The 20,285-nt window shown below is 38.0% G+C and overlaps 1 long non-coding RNA gene across 1 annotated transcript in view; it reads right to left on the reverse strand.

Annotated features, from left to right (window-relative positions):
• Nucleotides 1-7,466: 7,466 nt before the first annotated feature.
• Nucleotides 7,467-20,285, reverse strand: part of LOC311430366 — a 33,084-nt gene continuing 20,265 nt past the window's right edge. The window contains exons 3-5 of the long non-coding RNA XR_014688739.1: nucleotides 19,040-19,177; nucleotides 9,352-9,413; nucleotides 7,467-8,084 (exon numbers count right to left, since the gene is read on the reverse strand). This is a non-coding gene — a long non-coding RNA (uncharacterized lncRNA). The remainder of the gene's footprint in view (nucleotides 8,085-9,351; nucleotides 9,414-19,039; nucleotides 19,178-20,285) is intronic.

Here is a 20,285-nt window from a genome sequence, read left to right on the forward strand (position 1 = left end):
CACTGATATGGGGTTTGGCAAATTTAAAGGAGCACCAAATGCAAGAACATTGCAAGAAAACTTGTAAACACAGAGGACATACAAAGTATTGCTATTGTAGGGGAAAAAAATTAGAAAAAAAAAAAAAAAAAAGGATAAAGGCTACCTATGTCATATGGGAGGCATTTTTTCTAGAACAGAAATTCAAGTTCCAAAAACACACTCAGTTACTTGTCTTCATGGTTCACCTAGGATGGAAATAGTAGAGGAAACTTTGTCAAGTTTCCACTAAGTGTCCAAGTATCAACTGATACTACTTTGCAAAATACTGCAAATCTCCTCTTCCAGTGACTGCCTTGAATTCTTACTAATTCAAAATTCTTACTAATTTCTGAGCATTTTCCCAATAACTGTTCAAAATATAGATGATCAATAAAAAGGAGAAAAGAAGTAGGAAATGTGGAAGTGAAAATATGGAGAACTTTTAAATGTAAATACAGTTTAAATATACAAATCAAAAACACATGAGAATACCACAGATTAGCAATTATTTCTTCTTTTACTAGTTTACAGGGATTACTAAAAAGTCTCTAGATTGTTAGAAAATTCACCTTCGGAAGGTATAATTTATAGTGTGCACATACAAGCTAAAATATATGCATGTGTGTGTATGTGTATTTATGTATATATTTACAAGATAATCTTGGTTGAGAATTTAACTGAAATGACAAAAAAAAAAAAAAAAAGTCAACATTCTTCCAGGATTCAGCGATTCATCTACTTTTTATTATTGTCATTTTAGCAGGGAAAGTTGTATCCTTGTCATAATTAATTAGAAAAGTTCATTGGTTACTTCACTTTGTTCCAGTAAGAACGTTGTGCACCAGATTTAAAAAAAAAAAAAAAAAAAAGCCCTTCCAGACCTAAACCTGCCCCTGCAGACTGACTGCGGCTGTTGTCACAGGTGATTCTCCGCCACAAGGTCTAAGACCTCTTTCACAGCAGTTATCACATCAGCAGGATTACAGATATTTTTACGTTACACACTTAAGTATTTTGTAGAATGTGCAAAAAACTAACATTAAACCTTTCATGAGAAGTGAAGAAAAAATATCTCTTCTCAGGTAAGAATGTCAAAATAGATGGATTAGCTAAAAGGATTAGTGGCATTCTACATTATACCCTACTAGCCTAATTTAAATACTTATACATGTTAGCTTTCTTAAAAAAAAAATAAAATAAATAAAATGGAGAAGAAAATATTTGCATATCATGTTCCACTTTTACTGGAACTTTAGCCACAGAATATAAGAACTGCTTTATTTCAGGCAATACACAGATACTAACATTACAGAGAACAATTAAGCTGGCTGTATAAGAATACAGTGTAGTGCTTTGACAGTTTTCTTTATATTGTGGTATTTCGTTTCGTTCCAAATATATGTAATTTAATGGAGCTTTATTGTTGTAGAATTGGATCTAGAATATAAAGCACTGGTGACTTTTATGAGCCTGTCTGGACTATCCATACAAAAAAATCCTTGTAGTAAGCAAATTTAACGCACTACTACTTATGAATTTTAATGAATAGGCCAGCATATGTGTATAACACAGCCATGTTCTGAATGGACTTATAAGTGTTTTAATGTGTTACCACTGGCTAAATTCTGAGGAAAGATGGAGTGGTTGAAACATGTGCTTTAGATCAAGATCATGTGTATTTTTTTCTCACATCTACAGTAGCTTGTTCTGGCCATAGTATTGTGGATAGAATACAATGGACCAGGAAACCAAGACAGCCAAAAATCTAACTACATCTAGACCCTGTGTTGCACAGTCATTTTTCCTTTTTTTTTTTCCCCAGACTCTTATATTCTAACTGAGCAATAAGTAATAAACACATTTTCTTTGTGTGCTGCAGCTAAATGATCTCAAATAAAAAATAATTTCTATACAATGGAGGTGCTATTCATTTATCTCTTTCAAATACCAGTTATTACAACAGTAAAGTTCCAGCAAACCAGGAGAACTTAAAATATAATTATTGCTTTTTTTTTGACAGTGTTTTTGTGTTTTTTTTTTTTTTGTTTGTTTTTGTTGTTGATTTTTGTTTGGTTGGTTGGTTTTTAGAAGTACACTGTGGCATATTTCTAGCTTGTACCAAAATTCTGTTTATTAAATATCTATGAAATTAGATATATATGACATACTGACCCCAATTCATTTACTGTTTTGTTAAACAAAAACAGTGTTTTCCACCTTCCTGAGCACCTCATTGTTTCCTCCATTCTTCTTCCCTTCCCCAGAATGCTACAAAACATCTGGTTCTCTACTACTAAACCTGTGCGCATGCACTCACTATTTCATTGTTCAGAAAGGAATGGTTTTCTTTAGATGAAAAAGTGTGAGAATATTGTCTGTCACAACTGACTGTGTCTTGACTGTTACTGTTATCCCTTTTAGAACATGGTCACCAGCCAATCTCAGAGATCATATAGTGATTTTATGAGGCTAATGCTTTTTTCTTTTTGTCTGCAGCTGACACATTCTCCTGAGCTACAGAAAATGCTGTCTGTAGGCAAACCCGAGTAGAAAGTAGGTCAAGTGCCAATGCTTTCTAGAGCACTCAGAAAGAAACGCTCTGTCAGCATTTCTATAAGAAAAATACAAACATATTTAAAAATAAAAATAAAAAATATTGGTCTGTTTTTGTTCAGATTTCTCTAAGTTTAATCTGACATCAAAACATACGAACTGCTTTATTTCCCTTTGATCTGGCCCAACCCTATCTCAAGAACACACTTAACTCAGATGACATAGACTCCAGGCTCACAGTCCGATTAATCTGAACTGTCTGTCCTGGTTCCAGCCCACTACACTTGTGTTTGGAGATGAATGAGGAATCACAAAACAGGCTATCGCCTGAGGGCTGGAATTCAGGAATCCTGAACAGTGGTACTACTTGTTGAATATGGTTAAGCTATGAGGTAACGTACCCGGGACAGATATGACCCCCGCAGAAAAGAATTCCCTCTTCATTGTCTTCTCCATTCATTAGGCCATCTTCTTCCTAGTAGGGCCATCTACTGCTGCTAAACCAGACGCTACCTAAAAGAAGGCTAAGCGTGTCTTTGCCATGATCAAAACCAGCACAATTTTGGCAATCCAGATGCCAGCTGCTAGGGGAAGTGCGCCAGAAGGAACTGCCAAGGTAGATATTGTCAGCCTGCCATAGGACTCAGCTGCACACCAGACAGTGATGCAGTGATGCGACCTCTCAGGAAATAGCATCACACCCTAAGGTGCAGTGATGGGACCTCTCAGGAAATAGCATCACTTATTGCTTGTGAAAGGCTCCCCCAGATCACCCTTGTCATAGCTCAATAAATAGATGTTTTTGGTTTTGGTCATAAGATTTGGGCATGCCACTCAGAGGACATGGAAAACTGTCCACTCCTGCTCACATTATATGGAGATGTGTCAAAAGACAGTTGTCCCAGAAATGGGCAAGTTTATTGAACTAGCCTGGATGTGTGTAGCAGACCAATAGCAACATTACAAAAGTCAGCATGAACTCATTAATCCCTTTAAGTCAATTCCTTCTACACAGTTTCATGTCATTTTTAACTGGTTTTGATTGCAAATCTCCTTGTAGCGTCTTTTTTTCCCCCCTCTGAAATCATGTTTAGATATATATCTGAGAAGCAGCTTATGCTCGCACAACTATAGAAGCAAATTGTCATGGTAGGGATCTAAGGGATGCAGGCTGAATATCTCAGGTAAGGGAGTAGGAAAGACTATATATATCTTAGTAAGCTATTCATTGAACCTCAAGCACTGAATAAATTAGTCTGCATGAGACACTATCTCCCTGTGCCTCTATCCGTCGTGTTAATTACTGGGGGAAGATGAGAGAATGTATATGAGAGATGTCAGCAAAACATATTCTTTGCCTGCTATCAAATGGGAGTAGAGTTTAAGAAAAACTTCAGGCAATACAGACACAGCCCCCTGGACAGACTGCTCAAGGTTGCTAGGGACTCTAACTGAAAACAACACAGACTTAGGCTCACTAACTTGCCTTCATTTGGTGATTAGGTTATTTTAAACCTCTCCAGAGATTCCATTCTACTTAAATGTGGTGTGATAAGAAACATTAAATGATACTCTTAGAGCAGCAGCATCTGGAATAGTGAGTAAAATACTTTATCCTTTCCATTTTGAGATTTGTGATGCCTGTGACCTTCACTAAAGAACCAAGCTTTGCAGGCAAAGAGGAAAACAAGGCTAAGACACAGTAAGTTTCTCTGAACAACAGAAGGGGATGAGCTGTGGCATCACTGAGAATTACAGAGCCAATTTTGCTGAAAGCCAGGTATGAAGAGAAGTAACTTTACAAGCAATTATGACAGAAGAAAACATTTGTGGCAATCATTCTTTCTTCCTCACATGAACTTCCTAGCAGCTCAGCTCAGTGGTTGCAGGTGAGGCCATCCAAACAACTGCAAAGAAAATGACCCCGCTTTTCTGAAAAACACACTTTGTCCACAAGCAGTGAGTGGGGCAATGCCCCATAATGCCCTATCACTGCCACTATTTCTGACAGTTATTGTTTGATTCTTTGGAGTTCAGATTGGTACTGTTCATGCTCCTAGAATCTGCGTCACTGGAAGCTGACCTCTAGATCCATTACAGACCACAGCTTTTGTTAGTGACAGCAATCAATAGCTGGGAAAATCTACTTTAGGGTAAAAGTTTTTTCAGCATAATTTCTAAGTGAATTTACTGCATGCAGAGTAAAGCAGTTCTAGTCAGTCAGGTATTAAACCTATTTTATTTTCCCTTCCACCCGCTACAAAATCAGACTTATTTGCAAGGGATTTTTCCACAAATGTAGCAAGGCTCTAGTGTCAGTGGAAAATCAAACTAAACCTTTTATAGCACTCTCAACATTTAGTGGTTAAAAATAAAGTTGAATTAAAGAACAACAAAAAAGGACAGTTTGCTATGTCACTATCATATACTATTAGTAATATCTGCCACTTCTCTCTTACTCCACTCCCTCTCTTACTTCCACTGTCATATACCTTAGACTGTATCATCTCAGCAATCAACTGACCTTTCCAAATATTTGCTATCATAATTCTCAGTGACTACCTTTGATTTCAAATCATCTTTTAATTTTAATAAAAGTTCTAAGAGCTACTAAAGGTTAATTTCCATGGATTATGAGAAGAGTCTGTAGGTTCACTACAACAGATACAGATTGAATGGCTCTGTTTACCATCTAGACATAGTCCCAGACAACTGGCTCTAGATGGCCCTGCTTAAGCAGAGGGTTGGACCAGATGACCTCCAGAAGACTCTTTCAACCTCAGCTATTCTGTGATCTTGTGATTCATGCAATTACTGTTATACATATCTGGATACAAAATGCTGTTACCTAAACTGGAATAGACACAGATTTAGGAAGTAGAGGAATTAAAAGTGTTTTTAGTGCCCTTTGTCTCTGACACAGTTTGTATCAGACCCAACCTGGAAGAGCAATCTCAAGTCCATAACAGGGTTTCTGATGGTGAATTTGACACAAAAAGGGACTTCAGGGCATTATGAAGGTACTATAGAAAATTATGTAATGAGTGGTGATGACCATGCTACAAACTGGCTCTTGCATAAGAACCAGGGGTGGATTATGAGATTAAACACTGACAATATGTAAGTGACAAATAATGAGATCCATTCCATTAGACATCTGTTGACATCTGGGGGACAGTGGCAGGTCTCCAGAAATAAAAGACTCTGAGGAAACGCTCCAGCAAAAGGTGTACTGCTTATACGAAGATGGTGAAGGATGCAGATTCTTTGCCATCCATGAATTTCTGAGCCCATTAGGATGTCCCTTTGTGATAATGAGTGGCACAGGGTGCATCAGTCATAGCTATAGGTATGGGAACAGATATTTGAGAGAGTGAAGGGTGAGAGGAAGAAAAGCAGGGACCCATCCCCAAGTACCACAGGACTGTGGAACAGCCAGAGCTGTACTAGGATCTTCTGGTAGAGTCATGACAAGCTACTAGCAAGCTACCAAATGAGCTCATTGGGCTTCAGCAAATCCCCTGGGTCCTGTTTGTGTTTTAAGGTAGACATGCACTGAGATGACTTGGAAGCTCATGAAGAAGATTCTGCTGAGTACACTGAAGGTAGTTTGCTCCTAGGCAAGAGGAGAGCTGTGCGCAGAACCTGAGATTTTAGTTTTAAAAGAAAATCACATCAGAGTAAAGAGTTGTCAATAGGAGATGGTAATGGAGGTATGCTTGTATGGACAGCAAACGTATCTTTGGCTTTTAAATACCTAGTAGAGGGCATGCAAACAGGGCAAAAGCCATGATGACTGATAGCAAAAAGAGTGCTACTACCACAGGAAATCCTAGTCGGACCTTTTGAAAAAGAGTCAAGGCCAATTTTTCACTCTCAATTCCAGAAAGTGCCGCTGTCAACAGGAATTTACTAGCCCACTCTCAGAACATGCAGGAACAACATGAGATTAGGAAAACAAAGGCATGTTTTGGCTACATACCTGACAGGATATACTTAAAAAGTGAGCCATGGTACCTGATAGCAGATTACGCCAGTCTGGAAGAAATAAAAAGACACACATTAGAAGCCTTCTCTGAGAAATCATAAAGTTGAGGGAGATGTTGATGGTGAAGGCAGAACAGACAAGAAAAGACGTCTGCCTAGTAATGCTCGCCAACTACAATACACCCTCCTGGAAATGGAAATGAATATGCTCATGAGTCATAATTGTGCTGAGGGGACCCCTGCTGATAGGCCAGTTGCATAAAGAACAAAAAGGACATCAACTTAAACAGGAAACTTGGCCAGAACAAAGAATCCAAAAGCCAATACCACTTCATTCAGTTCATTGAATGAATATAACCACAAAAAGGAATCACAAAAGGCAATGGCACAAGCATCAGTGGTTCATATATACCTCATGCTGGTGAGCAGTGGAGACAAAACCAAAGACAAGTACAAAGTAGAGACAGACAGCCAACATAATACAGTCTGGGTCACTACCAGGATGACCCAGAAAAAGCTTTAGCCATTTACTGATGTGTCAGAAAAGAATCATGGGAGATTGGAAATACCCAAATACTCAACACAGTGAAGGTAAGAGCTATAAAATGAAAATAAAATGTCACTCATAACATCCAAGCAAATCTATTCATGTTGCAAGTTCAAGAAATCTGTATCAAGTAAACCCGTACTCTTCAGCATACTTAGTTTTAGAGGATGCCTCAAGAAGGAAGTACCTAGTAGCCTAGGTTAACTGTGAGCTTTTTCAAACAGAGGCCACAGTACAAACAATGCAATCCATATGCACCCTTAAATGAATTCAAATTTTCTTTCCACCCTGCTGAACATTCAACATGTACTGAATTTAAGTTCTGCAATAAATCAAAACAATTAAAAATAGTTAACAGTTGTGTTTACATGAGAACAAGAATTTTAAGATAATTACTCTGAAAGTTGGAAGTGAAACCAAGCAATATGTCTAATTAGCTTTGAACTTACTCCTACTTTTTGGAGTAAGATTGGAAAGGATTTGAGGGTTTTGAATTTCAGAAAGTGTTGCTCAAATGCTTAGGCTTTAACACCAGTCTGAAAGTTCAACATGTGTCACAAACCACTGTAATAATAATGATGGTGATAATAAAAGTTTGATAGCAGCCATCTGCCCATTCCAGACAGTTGAATCATTTCCAGTGCACCCCAAGAGCCAGCACTGACATGGATTTTTATACACTATATCACAGACAGTATATGCAGGGTCTGCAGTCAAGACCTTTCTGTAATGACGTCAAAGAGGTTGTGCAGCCAGCTTTTAAAATTGCTGCAGGCTTGTCCTAATGACATAAGGATATAAAAAATGAGGAAAGGAAGATATGTATATCAATGTTACAATAACAAGCAAGGACAGTTCACTTAACTCTGCAGGCAGCGCTTAGGTTATCCTCCATGGAGCTGCTCTCCAAAGTTTGCGTCAGTGGAGGGGGTGGGGTGTGAATTCCATGACGAAGGAGCATAATTCAGCTGGGGGACTTTTTAGTGTGAAGTTTGGAAAAAAAAATGTAAAGAAAAAGTCAAGTTAAGATAGAACTTTAACAAGAAGCTCTAAAGAGAACAGACTTTATCAAGATGTTTTGTTTTTTTATTTACAGAGATAAGAGTTGAGTATACTGTTAAAAATAGTCTCTAAGACACAGCTGAGGATTTTCTTTTTTTTCAAAAGCAAACTAAAAAATGTGAAATAATATAATCAAACAAAATATTCGAACAGCACTCAGACTGCTGGCAGAGGTATACAATGAGTTGGTTTGTTTCAGTCCCAGTGTTAACCTCCACATACATACGGGTGACCACATCTGAGCTGGAGCTTTGCTGGTACATACAGATGGACACAGTAGTAAGCTTTTTTCCAGCCTAAACTTTCTCCCTCCTCTAATGCAACTGGATCTGTCAGCCTTCTGGGTAAACTGGGAAGCTTATATAAGGTTTTTATAAAAATAGATGCATGAGAGCCCGTTTCCTAGCAGGGAACAGAGAAAGAGCAGAGCACAAGTCCACTTGCAGGTTTTATAGGAAATAGCTCATGCACTCCAGATCCAGCCAGGTTCATTTTTAGAAGGCTTTGGTGTACAATTTTGCATTTTTAAAAAACAAACTACTAAGTGGTTGATAGATTCCTGACAATAAACATATCTGTATGCTGTGTCAGGTGAAAACAAACAGACAAGCATACCAGATCATAACCAGTACTCACGAAATAAGGTGTCAAAGACTTCCAAGTGCAAGCTGGTGTTCCCTTCATCTTATGGAATATAGTTTTTGGAATGGTGCCCTTCTTGTTTAGGCTCAGTAAAGACTCATATCTATGTAAATGGGACTACTACTACTTACATAAAATTTGTTAATAAATTTATGTTATTTTCTTTACCTCTAAAATACCTTCTGATTTAGCTATTCAAACTAACAGCGCAATATGAACGTTCAGACTTTCTTTATGCCCTTATTTATTTTTTCCTTTATATTTTCACCCTGATAACATAATGTTTTCAGTACTCCAGATGCTTTTCTCAGCATAGGTATATAGTTCATCATAATTACATTTAGCTATCAAAAATCAAAATTAATAAGCTAAAGTTTTATTCCCTGTACCCTTACTTTTATCTTATTTTCTGGAAACCATTACAAAGACCACCAGTGAAAAATATTATTAAAGAATTGTTTGGTAATGTTTTCAGTCTTTGCTTGTAACTGTATATAACTGCATTGCAAAAACACATTATTAAAAGTATTTTTACTTACTGTGGGTTGTTAGTCTTGAAAGGAGCATTTTGGGGACATTTTGAGGTTCTGGATCTTTTGATCTGAGGAATGAAGAACAGAAGCAATACCACATGAAATTGTCTAGAGTCTCCAGGTACTACGTCAATATATGATGCAGTAAGACAAAAGTTTACTGTGAACACTTCGCTTGGGTGAGTTTGGGGAAAAATAACAACTATCTTTATTGATAATGGTAACAGTACAGATGGTGAGGGTGTCATATGGTCTGGCAGCTCCCTGGGCCAGACATGCAGGCTGCAGGGGATCCCAGGACCAGGCCAAGGCCAGGTCAGGATGTGGACCCACAAGTAGGCCCAAATCAGTGGAGCCAATGGCTGAGCAAGGTGGGGCAGGGCTGTGGAGAGTTGGATCCAGCCCTGTTGCTGCCTCACTGATGTGGGGTCCTGAGCCCCAGGCAGGTCAGGGAGACCCAGGATAGTCAGGCTCCCAAGGACCCTGGCACAAATACGTAAATTCTTTTTCATAGTTTTGATTTTAGGGAAATCAGGTTTTATAGCAGTTATGTTGCAGAGAGATTATTCCACCAAAGACTACAATCCATGTGAAATAAAACATGCATCCTGTCAGCATTGTGTAAGTGTTAACAAATACCTAACCTGAGTCAGATCATAGTACAGCACAGTAACCTTCTGGAAACATACTTACACCAGTCATTTCTGTGGTTTAATCTGCATTCTTTCTTTTGGTGTTTCTACAAGATTTTTGTGTGCTTTCTCTGTCTACTTTTCAATTTTACTTCTTTATCTTCCAAAATAATTATGGTTAGATTTATCACTTTTAATCAAGTGTTGTGGTCATCTCTGATTTTGCTACATGATAACATCGTCATTACCTGATGGAAATGTAATGTAGAAAGAACTGCAAAATTCAGAAAAGAAAGAAATGAACCCAAGTACACAACTTTCCTTGTATCAAATGTCTGCCAGTGTTTTCCTATCTCCCTCTGCTTTAGTTACTACCAGTTGTTCTTTGCCTATAAATGGAGTTCATTTGACCACTTGGCCACGCTGGTGGTGGAGTGGCATGGCAGAAGACAAGCATCAAAATGTCCACCTTGCCTTGTGCTTTTTGTACATTTTGCCTGGTTTTAGTAGTACAATACACTAAGACAAGCAACTAAAGAAAGTCTTAAGCTCTCGGAGCCTTTTTTGCAAGCATTAAACTTAGACTGATTTCTGAGATAAATTAGAATAATGACATTTTTTATAGTATTCAATGATACATGTGGTAATTAATTCAAAAAATCAGGTAAAGATGTAGCAGACAGACACAAATTAAAAGTACCAGATTTTGGAGTGAAGATTTGAATCAGTTTTATCTCTTGTAAAAGATAATGTCAACATAAGAAATATTCTCATAGCTATATGGGGTAAACAATCAAATTATGCTAATCAAGCTGGCTCTTTATACATAAGATGTGGGTAGTTAGGGTCTGGCGGCCAGAAGATATCGCGCTGTATGGAAAGATGGAGCATGGAGCTCCTCCCTTGATGGGCAGTAGCGTGTGGTCTGTGACGTAAGCAAGCGGAAGTGACGTTGTGGGTCTAGGCTATATAACACCATGTGACTCGACAATAAACGCCATTTGCCATCCACCACATTGGTGTCTGGGAGCCAATGGACCAAGCGGCCTGGGGTTGGTCGCCGTGCCGTTCCTGAACCAGGTCGCCACTGCCCCCTCAAGGCAACAATAAGAAGAAAAACAGTGCTCATACATACAGTACTAAACTCAATGTCTGTTATAATAAATCAAAAATAACCTGCTAAAGTTAAAGGCATTAAAAAAAAAATCATGATGTAATATATTTTCATTAGATTTCAATATTGGAAAAAATAATTTTAAAGTGCTTCTACTGATATTTCTTTCAGATACATAATTAGACAAGGCCTTCAGAGATCAATACTATTGTCCACATCTTTGAAAAAATGTGTGTTTGAGACCTGCCTGACACATTCCTAAAGGAAGTTTCTAAAATATCCTCCTTTTTTAGTGACAGAAGAGCTAAAAAATGGTAAACTCTCATCTGGTCCTGGTTAATGGCAAAATAATAGAAGTGTAACAGTGCAGTGAGGAGAAAAGAAGGGCTAGGTTGATGGGAGCTTGTAGCTTGAGATCTGGCCATACAACACAGCCAAAAAAAAAAAAAAAAAGAGAGAGAGAGGACAGCTGCAAGGGTGCATCTAGGTACATTGCCTTTTTTTAGGAAGGTCACCTTACACACCAAATTTATTTATTTATTTTTTAATCACACTCACTTCTTGGACAGTCACTTTTAAATATCTGGTGAACATGGGGATCTGTTTGCTTGGAGTGCATCGCCACATTGCAAATCACATGCTGTTAACAAACATGGCAAATGGAAAACAAGTAGAACATCCTCTTGTGGGTAAGGGAAAAGGCACAAGGCAGTAGAAAAGGGCAGTAAGTAGTAGAAAATGCAGTCAATGGAACACTGTCTCACACAGACACAGATTCCTAAGAACCCAGAGCTGCCCACAAAGCATGTGCCAAATGGCAGGATCAGTAAGCAACACTGCCTAAGCTCAAATGTACAGCATACTCAGCACTGTGTTTGCATCAGACCAGGGCATGGGATTGCTGTTGTAAAAATGCTAACAATGATATATGTTTGGCATTGTCTTTAGAACAGGGAATGAGACTTCAGCCTTATTATCTGGTCATTTTATTGCATGGCATAACCACAGCAAATTCTGAAACAAATAAAGATTCACGCAGTCCATCCGAAACAGGAATATCAGGAAACATGTGGAAAACAGCTGAGGATTGACAGTATGCGTGCTCAGTGCCATCTCTGCTTTAGGTCTGGGGACAGAGTCGTAACTGGGCATAATAGACAACAGACAGTCTCTGGTTACAGTGTTCATTTTGAATCTCTTCCAACCACTCGCTGAACTCCATAAAGTGGCAGAAATGTTTAACAAATGCTTCCATGATGATACTTCTACAACTTATCTTATAAAAAGACTCATTTGATATTGGTCTCCAAGGACAGAGATAACCCAGCAATTGCAGTACAAAGAACTTAGCCAACTACTTGACTGCTGAACTCAACATTTTATTGTCAAATTTCCCAGATGTTCACACAGTGTGTCAGAAGCTTTTGCTATCCTAACTTCCAGACTTTGTTCTCGATGGGAACAGGGAAAGGAAAGTAAGGGATTAGAAATTTGGAACAGATGAAACATCAGAACAGGAATATAAACACAGAAAGTAAATGGTGCTTTTGCTGAGCTAAGAAACAGGAGAAGAAAAACAAACAAACAAACAAACAAACAAACAAAAAAACAGTATCAGACTCTAACTACTCATTGTAACCTTTTATATTGATATTGCATTCCTACTCCTAGTTTGTTCATGTAAGATACCCCAGTGATTCATTGCACAAAAGCCAATTATGGTCTTAAGAGATATAACAGACTGGAAATAGAGGGCATATATTCATTTCGGAATTTCAAGAGAAATATATATATATATATTTTTATATATACATGTATATATATTTATCTTTGGTATAATTATACCAAATTAAATATTGTAAGACATGCATTTCTCCACAGACTGTTCATATGGGTCAGGGCTGAGCTTAAACTCTCTTGAATCCAAAGCCTACTAAAAGAGAAAGTGGAAAAGTGGCCACCACATTTCAGGCAGTGAGCTACCTATTGTACCTATTCAGGTAGTGAACTAACTATTCAAGTGTTAACTCAGGAGTACTTTGAGTAACATCTATATTTTTTTAGTAAATTTGAATCAAGGTGTAATTTTCATGGCTAAAAGCTCTCTCTAATCAGAAATTTCATAAATATTCATGAGATCAGTGTTCTGTTTTTCTGCCCATTTAAGATTCTGATTATCTGCTGGGATCCATTACCTAGTATGGCAGGGATAGTATATAGGGATGGGATTACTTAGACTACCTTATTCAGCACAAGATAAACAGATATTTTTATGCTATCATTTTTAGTATGTCCAGAAATTTATATTTTTGTAAATAATTACTCATGACTGGCACAGCTTAGTTTGTATGCTGAATTTGAACACCAGCATCCGTAACAGCAGAATTATTCCATTCTTATTACTTCTTTTTATTTTGCATTTTCTTCTCAGTTCTCTGACCATCCATAATTTCCTGATGGTTTACTTTACTATTTCCACTGAAAGCTATCAATTTAAAGGATAGTAAATGAGGTTAAAAAAAATAATCCCAGACTAAAGTGTCTTCTAACATAAAAGTGCAGGACAGAATACAACTCATGAAAACAAAAACAACCTTCTTAAAGCTTAATTGCACTAAGGTAATCTTGTGGTAGTGAGATGAAGAATCCCACAAAGTCAAAAGACAACAAAGGACATATAAGATAAACTTTTGCAGACCTTGTTCCAACCTGTAATGCTTTATCACAGTAAAATGCATGACCTGTTTGTTTAACAAGGAGGTCTTCTGTTCATTGCCATTTCATGGACTATTTCCAAAAGCATTCCAAAAACAAGTCTTTTTTTGGGGGAACAAGATTCATACCTTTCTTCTTTTAGAATTTACCTTCACACTTCTGAAACACTTCATTAACCAAATTCATTCAGTAGCACCATTTAGGCTTTAAATATTCTTATGAAGCAAGTATAATTAGCTTTACATATGAATAATCCTGAATGTAAGCCCATGTTCATTCTATCTGATATTAAGAGGCTTGATCTTAGTCATCTAGGCCCCCTCAATGCCCAAGAAAATATAACAAGCCTTTCCAAATCATTCAGAAGTTAGTTCAATGGCTGAGAAAGGATGAATTTGTTCCCCCTCTGTAGGGAACCCTGACTACACTGTGATTTTAGACTTATAGCTTAAACTGGACACTTTTATCTCCTAGGCAGGTAAATCCAGATGAAATCATAGAATCATAGGGTTGGAGAGGACCTTAAAGACCATCTAGTTCTAACCTCTCTGCCATGGGCAGGGAAGCCACCCGATACATCAGGTTGCCCAGGACCTCATCCAACCTGGCCCTGAACACCTCCAGGGAAGGGGCATCCACAACCTCTCTGGGCAACCTGTTCACCACCTGCCTCACCACCATCAGAGCAAAGAATTTCCTCCTAATCTCTAATCTACATCTTCCCTCTTTTAGTTTAAAACCATTCTCCCTTGTCATATCATTATCTGGACATCCCCAGCCTGAAGAATGAATGAATGATGTCCACAAGACCATTGGAAAACACCACAACATCTTATTTTAGGCAGCTGATTTAAGGTTAGTCAGTTCAGCATCCAGTGCTAATTCCGAGAACTAAATTCTTATGTGGCTCCATTGACTATGTAGATGTGACTAAATTCAGACAGTATTTTACACAACTATGATAATATGATGTCTCTGTTAATTAAGAGTTCTCTCTCTGTCATCAAATCCCAAAACATGGCATTTTACTCATAGCCAAGAAGAAACTTCTTGCCAAGTCACAGTGCTTTGTAATACCAGATCTCAGACAGATCATCTGAACAACTATCTGACTTCCAGGATGCACAGGGATATTATATTTTCAGTTGCATTATTAAAAATAAAGTAGTAGGTGAATTAAAAAAAAAAAAAAAGTTGAAAAATGTTACAAAAGAGGGACATCATCATTATCACCATAAACAGCTGTCGAATGATGGAGTAAAAAAAATATGTTTATAACAAATTATCTTGAGAACTACTGTTGGAGGAAGGGGCAATTCAAAATGAATTCAGAATGACAACCTGGAGAAATGAAGGTCTGGGAAAACAGGATGATATTTCAGAGGTGTGACTTTATGTCTGTAATTTTGTGCTGAAAAATGAACAGAAGAGAGGAAACACTGGCTGGGTTGTGCAGAGAAGACTCAGAGGCTGTCCTTTCCTTTCCAATTGCATATCATGCAGCTGCTATGGAAAACACATGCAATATGATAGAATGTCGAATCAGAGCAAAGGCACAAAGACAATTTTTCCAAGCTATTTAGGTCAAGCAGTTGTTGTCCAGTGTTGGGCACCACAGTTGAAGAAAGAAGTGGGCCAAGATAAGATGGTCTAGACAAAATATCACATTTAAATATAAGTGAAGAAACTATAACTCCTGACAATTGGCTGAAGAAAATAGGACTGCTCTGCCTAAAGTAGGAAAAAAAAAAAAAGAGAGAGAGAGAGAGAGAGAGAGAGAGAACACACCACAAAAAATCTTCAGTTATTAAAAAAAAAACAAAAAAACAACAAAAAACTGAAAAGGAGGAGAATAACTTTTTCTTCATGGCTGAGGATGATAGGTCTGAACAACAGTGAAGAAAAGCAAAATAATAATAATAATAATAATAATAATAATAATAATAATAATAATAATAATAATAATAATAATAATAGAGGAAAAAGGAAGTAGCATATAGCACTACCTGTGGAGTTCCCACCTATGGAGGTCTTTAAAAAACAAGTTAGACAAACCTGAAAAGAGATGGGAGACAAACATATACAAGATTACCTCTTTGGGTCCATTAGGACTTTTAGATCTCTGTGCTTCCATGATTTTATATCTGATAGGAGTATCTGAACTATGAGTAGCAGCTGTAGTGGAGTTGAGTTGGCACAAGGTTTTTCCCCACACCATCTGATGCTACTCATCAAATTAGGCAGTGCCACAAAATGATTTTCTTACACAACCTCCTTTAAGCATTGGTTTGTAGCTGTCAGCACTGGGTTGACTGAATGAAACTGAAGCTCCCAGGGATCATTGTTTAGGGCTATTCTCCAGTACTGGAATATATTAAATACCTTTAGAAGAAGAATTCATCTTATCAATAATCTATAACTTCTCTTTATCCTTTTATAAATAGCTTTTTCTGTGAGCTATTAAAAAAAAAAAAAAAAAAAAAAAGGCAAACATTGAACATATTGCTCCATATTATGATGAAATCCAGATGTATACCAGCAACTTTTTGACAACTTTATCACTGGAGAAAGAAGGGAAGACCAGAGTAGATATACTGCGTGCTCCAGCCACTCAGTGATCACTGGATAAGGATTTCAGGGCATGCCATAAAGAACTCAGTGAGGATATATGGCCAACCTAGAGTAATACATTAGATGCATGGCAGCCTTAGCATTTAGAATAATGTTTCTGAACATCTACTCCTCCTATCACCTCCTGTGAGCCACTGGCAAAAATGCACATGCATACTTTGAATCTTTGTTATGCAAAACTCACTTGAGGTACACATGAATTTCCCCACCTTTAGGAATTACTTTTGTGTTTTCTTTGTTTTACGATTTTTCATGTCTAACTCACTATTAGTAAGGCATTAGTTGTAGCATATCTGATTTACTGTAGACAAAAAAAAAAAAAAAAAAGTTATACAGAAATGTCCTTAATTTTAGGAAACCTTGCATCACATGTATCAAAACAAAACAAACAAAAAAAGTTAAAAAACTAAATCTAATGTCATTTTCTCCTATAAATTAAAAAAAAAAAAAAGGTGGCGGGGGGGAGGGGAGGATTCTGGGGTGTTTTTTCTTGGTGAACTTTCTGACTTTTTTATTCCTTTCCTGTTTTCATGTGGTTCAAATTTTGTAGTCGTTAAAGAGGCTAACTACTAGCTTATAATTAGAAGCAAAAAGATTACTAACTTGGCTCATATTTGAAAAGGCTTCCTCTTGTATTTTGGGTTCTTCTTGTATTTTCTAAGGACTCATAGGCATGTTATGGCAAGTGTACATAAAACAGGTTTCCAGTATGGAATTACTAAAATGAAGAGATTATGTATTCTCAAAACATTTCAGTGATGCAGTTTAGTCCAAAGAAAAAAAAAAATTACTAAGAGATCTGATATCTGAATGCTGTGTTTCCTGAAAGGCTACATAAGACTATAATGATTTTTTTCCCATCATAAGAAATTATCAATAAGAAATATTCTTTTTGAAAAGCACATAATCAAATTAGAAATAATTTTAAGTAGTTGCATTATCTGTTTTTGATTAAAGTACACCAATGTAATAAAGGTAATTTACTGATTCCTGGATCTAAAATGTGAGCAATGAAACTGAAGGGACGTTCTTTCTACAGAGGTAATATTAATTTTTGGCAGTTAATGGCAGAATTATAGGTTAATTTTCATTTCATATAAAACTTTGTTGAATGAGCTGAACCATATGCACTGTGTCATAATGAGAAACACCAATAAACTCTTGCAGAAATTTTCATTTAATTTATACGCTGAAGGTTGTTGTAAGAGTTCATGTTATTCGGCTTAGATACAGCTGCACAGTATTTGATATTTTTGCCTGGCTTTGTTAATCTCATGTCAGGAAAAAAAAAGAGACCATTTTGCATTAACTGTTTATAGAATGCTTGTACTTATAATATTCTGTATCAAAACTAATTTACAAAGCTAAGTTCACTGGAAGAAGTTCAGTTCATGCTAGGAACAGAGTTTAACACATAGTAAGACTCAGTACAGGGCTAGTGACAATAGGCAGGGAAATTTCAGAAACAACAAAATCCTCTTGTTATTACCCTAGACCACAAATGTATTCCAGTTCTCATATTCTCCCTCCCCTAATCTTTAATAGCAGCCTGAATCTAGGGGCTGAGGTAAGTCTGGCAAACAAAGGTATACCAGCAAAGAAGCTGAAAGGAGAATCCCTGGAAGGTTTCTAGATGACTTCAAACACCTGTAAAGAGTTTTCAGCAGCTGTGAGCAGAAGCATTGTGCCCCCATCAGGGAACAGCCACACAACAATCATTTGCAGCTGTGATCCCACTATGTCTATCCCTTTTGGAAGTCATGAGTCCCAGCAAAGCAGCAATGTGTCAATATAGCTATTTGGATTCATTGGATCCTAGAAAACCAGCATAATGTTAGGAAGAACTTCTTTACTGAAAGGGTTGTTAGGCATTGGAACAGGCTGCCCAGGGAAGTGGTGGAGTCACCATCCCTGGAAGTCTTCAAAAGACATTTAGATGTAGAGCTTAGGGATATGGTTTAGTGGGGACTGCTAGCGTTAGGTCAGAGGTTGGACTCAATGATCTTGAGGTCTCTTCCAACCTACAAATTCTGTGATTCTGTGTGATTCTGTGATTTTTTATTTTTTTTTAATTTTGTTAGCTCAGCAGCAAAAAATAAAAGGGTTGTCACCTTGGTTTCACGTTACATGCTTTTTACACTTTCTTGTCACCCAGGTTCTGACTCCCCTGATAATTTCCTCTTTCTTCTTCCAGAACTGTTTATATACATAAACATTTCTCCTTCTGTTGACCCCATCCTCTGTAAAACCTACTGAAGATACTAAATAACTGAATTAATACAACGGTTTTTCATCATAACTCTGCTTGTTGCGTATTCTCTCTCTTTCCCTATTGTGCTTGAGAAACACGACACAAACTGAAGTAGTCAATAATGAGTAAAGTGACCTTTGGAATATTACTAACATGAGATGGGAAAAAAAAAAAAAAAGATGCCCTCCTGCATCTCCCAAGTTGCTGCAATAACAGTAAAGAGAGAAAAGAACAAAATAGTTCATGCGCTTTTTCTGCATCAAGAGAAAACAGTGCTGTGCATACCAACAGAGCATTACAAATGACCACTTGTCCTATGATCTCCCTTTGTGCATATATGAAATTGCTTACCCTTACAGAAAATCATCCATCAATGTGCTCTCCCTTCTGCTGTGATCTTTATATGTATTGATGTTTGGAAATCAAGGGTTAAAGAAACATAGTTTTGATCCGGCTTGAAATATTTTTGCTATTATGAGTTTTCTTGCTCTGCAAATACAAATGTAATAAAATGATAGAGATTAATTCACAGCTTATCACAATTATACCTTATACCTGTATCACAATTTTCAGACAGAGCAGGATAGAGAATTGGTTTTTTGGCTTGACCGGTCCCCAGCTGGACACAAGGCAATGCCCTGAAATTGTACCAAGGGAGGTTTAGATTGGATGTCAGGAAGAAATTCTTCACAGAAAGGGTGGATAGGCATTGGAAGAGGCTGCCCAGAGAGTTGGTGGAGTTGCCATTCCTGAAGGTGTTTTATAAGTGTCTGGATGTGGCACTTAGGGGCATGGTTTAGCACTGTACTTGTAGTGCTAGGTGGGTGGTTGCACTTCACAGAATCACAGAATTTCTAGGTTGGAAGAGACCTCCAAGATCACCAAGTCCAACCTCTGACCTAACACTAACAAGTCCTCCACTAAATCATGTAACTAAGCTATATATCTAGACATCTTTTAAAGACCTTGCTGAGGGGATTGGCTCCAGGGCAGACTCTTTCTGCAGTGCAGTGGAGGATCAAGACAGGCAGGGTTTTTTTTTTGGCATCAAGGCCACTCAAAGCAGCCGAGGGAGCCACCAGGGCCTGGCAGCCCTCACGAGGGAGGCTGATGAGGTGTAGGTGGAGCCAGCAGAGCCCCCTCCCCAGCTGTTCAAAAGCCTCCCCTGGGAAGCACAAGCAACCAGGACGGGCAAAAAGGGCATTATGTGGCATTTTGCGTTGCAGTTCGTGCAGGCAGGGCAAGCAGGGAGGGCCTCTCACTGATCTTTTGCAGCGGTCTTTCCCATCCATACTTGTAACCTGCTTGAAAAGAGCCTGGCCATGGTATCATCCAGGCAGAAAAACATGGCCTCAGTATCTCTTGCGGCCTCTCCAGCCACAGTCACCGATGTGGCTACTCAGTCAGAGGACTCAGGGAAACACATTGCCGTCCAGGTCTTGGACTGCAGGTTGTGCCCAAGTCTCCTGTTAGTATCCAACAGCAGCAGTGGGGTATGCCTGTGGGAGGTGTGCCCAGGTTGAAGAGCTGCTCAGCCAGTTAGCAGAGCTTCGGGAGGAGGTGAGCAGGCTCAGGAGCATCAGGGAGTAAGAGAGGG

The sequence above is a fragment of the Aythya ferina genome (genome assembly GCF_964211825.1).
Source record: "Aythya ferina genome assembly, chromosome: 1".
Lineage (NCBI taxonomy): Eukaryota > Metazoa > Chordata > Aves > Anseriformes > Anatidae > Aythya > Aythya ferina.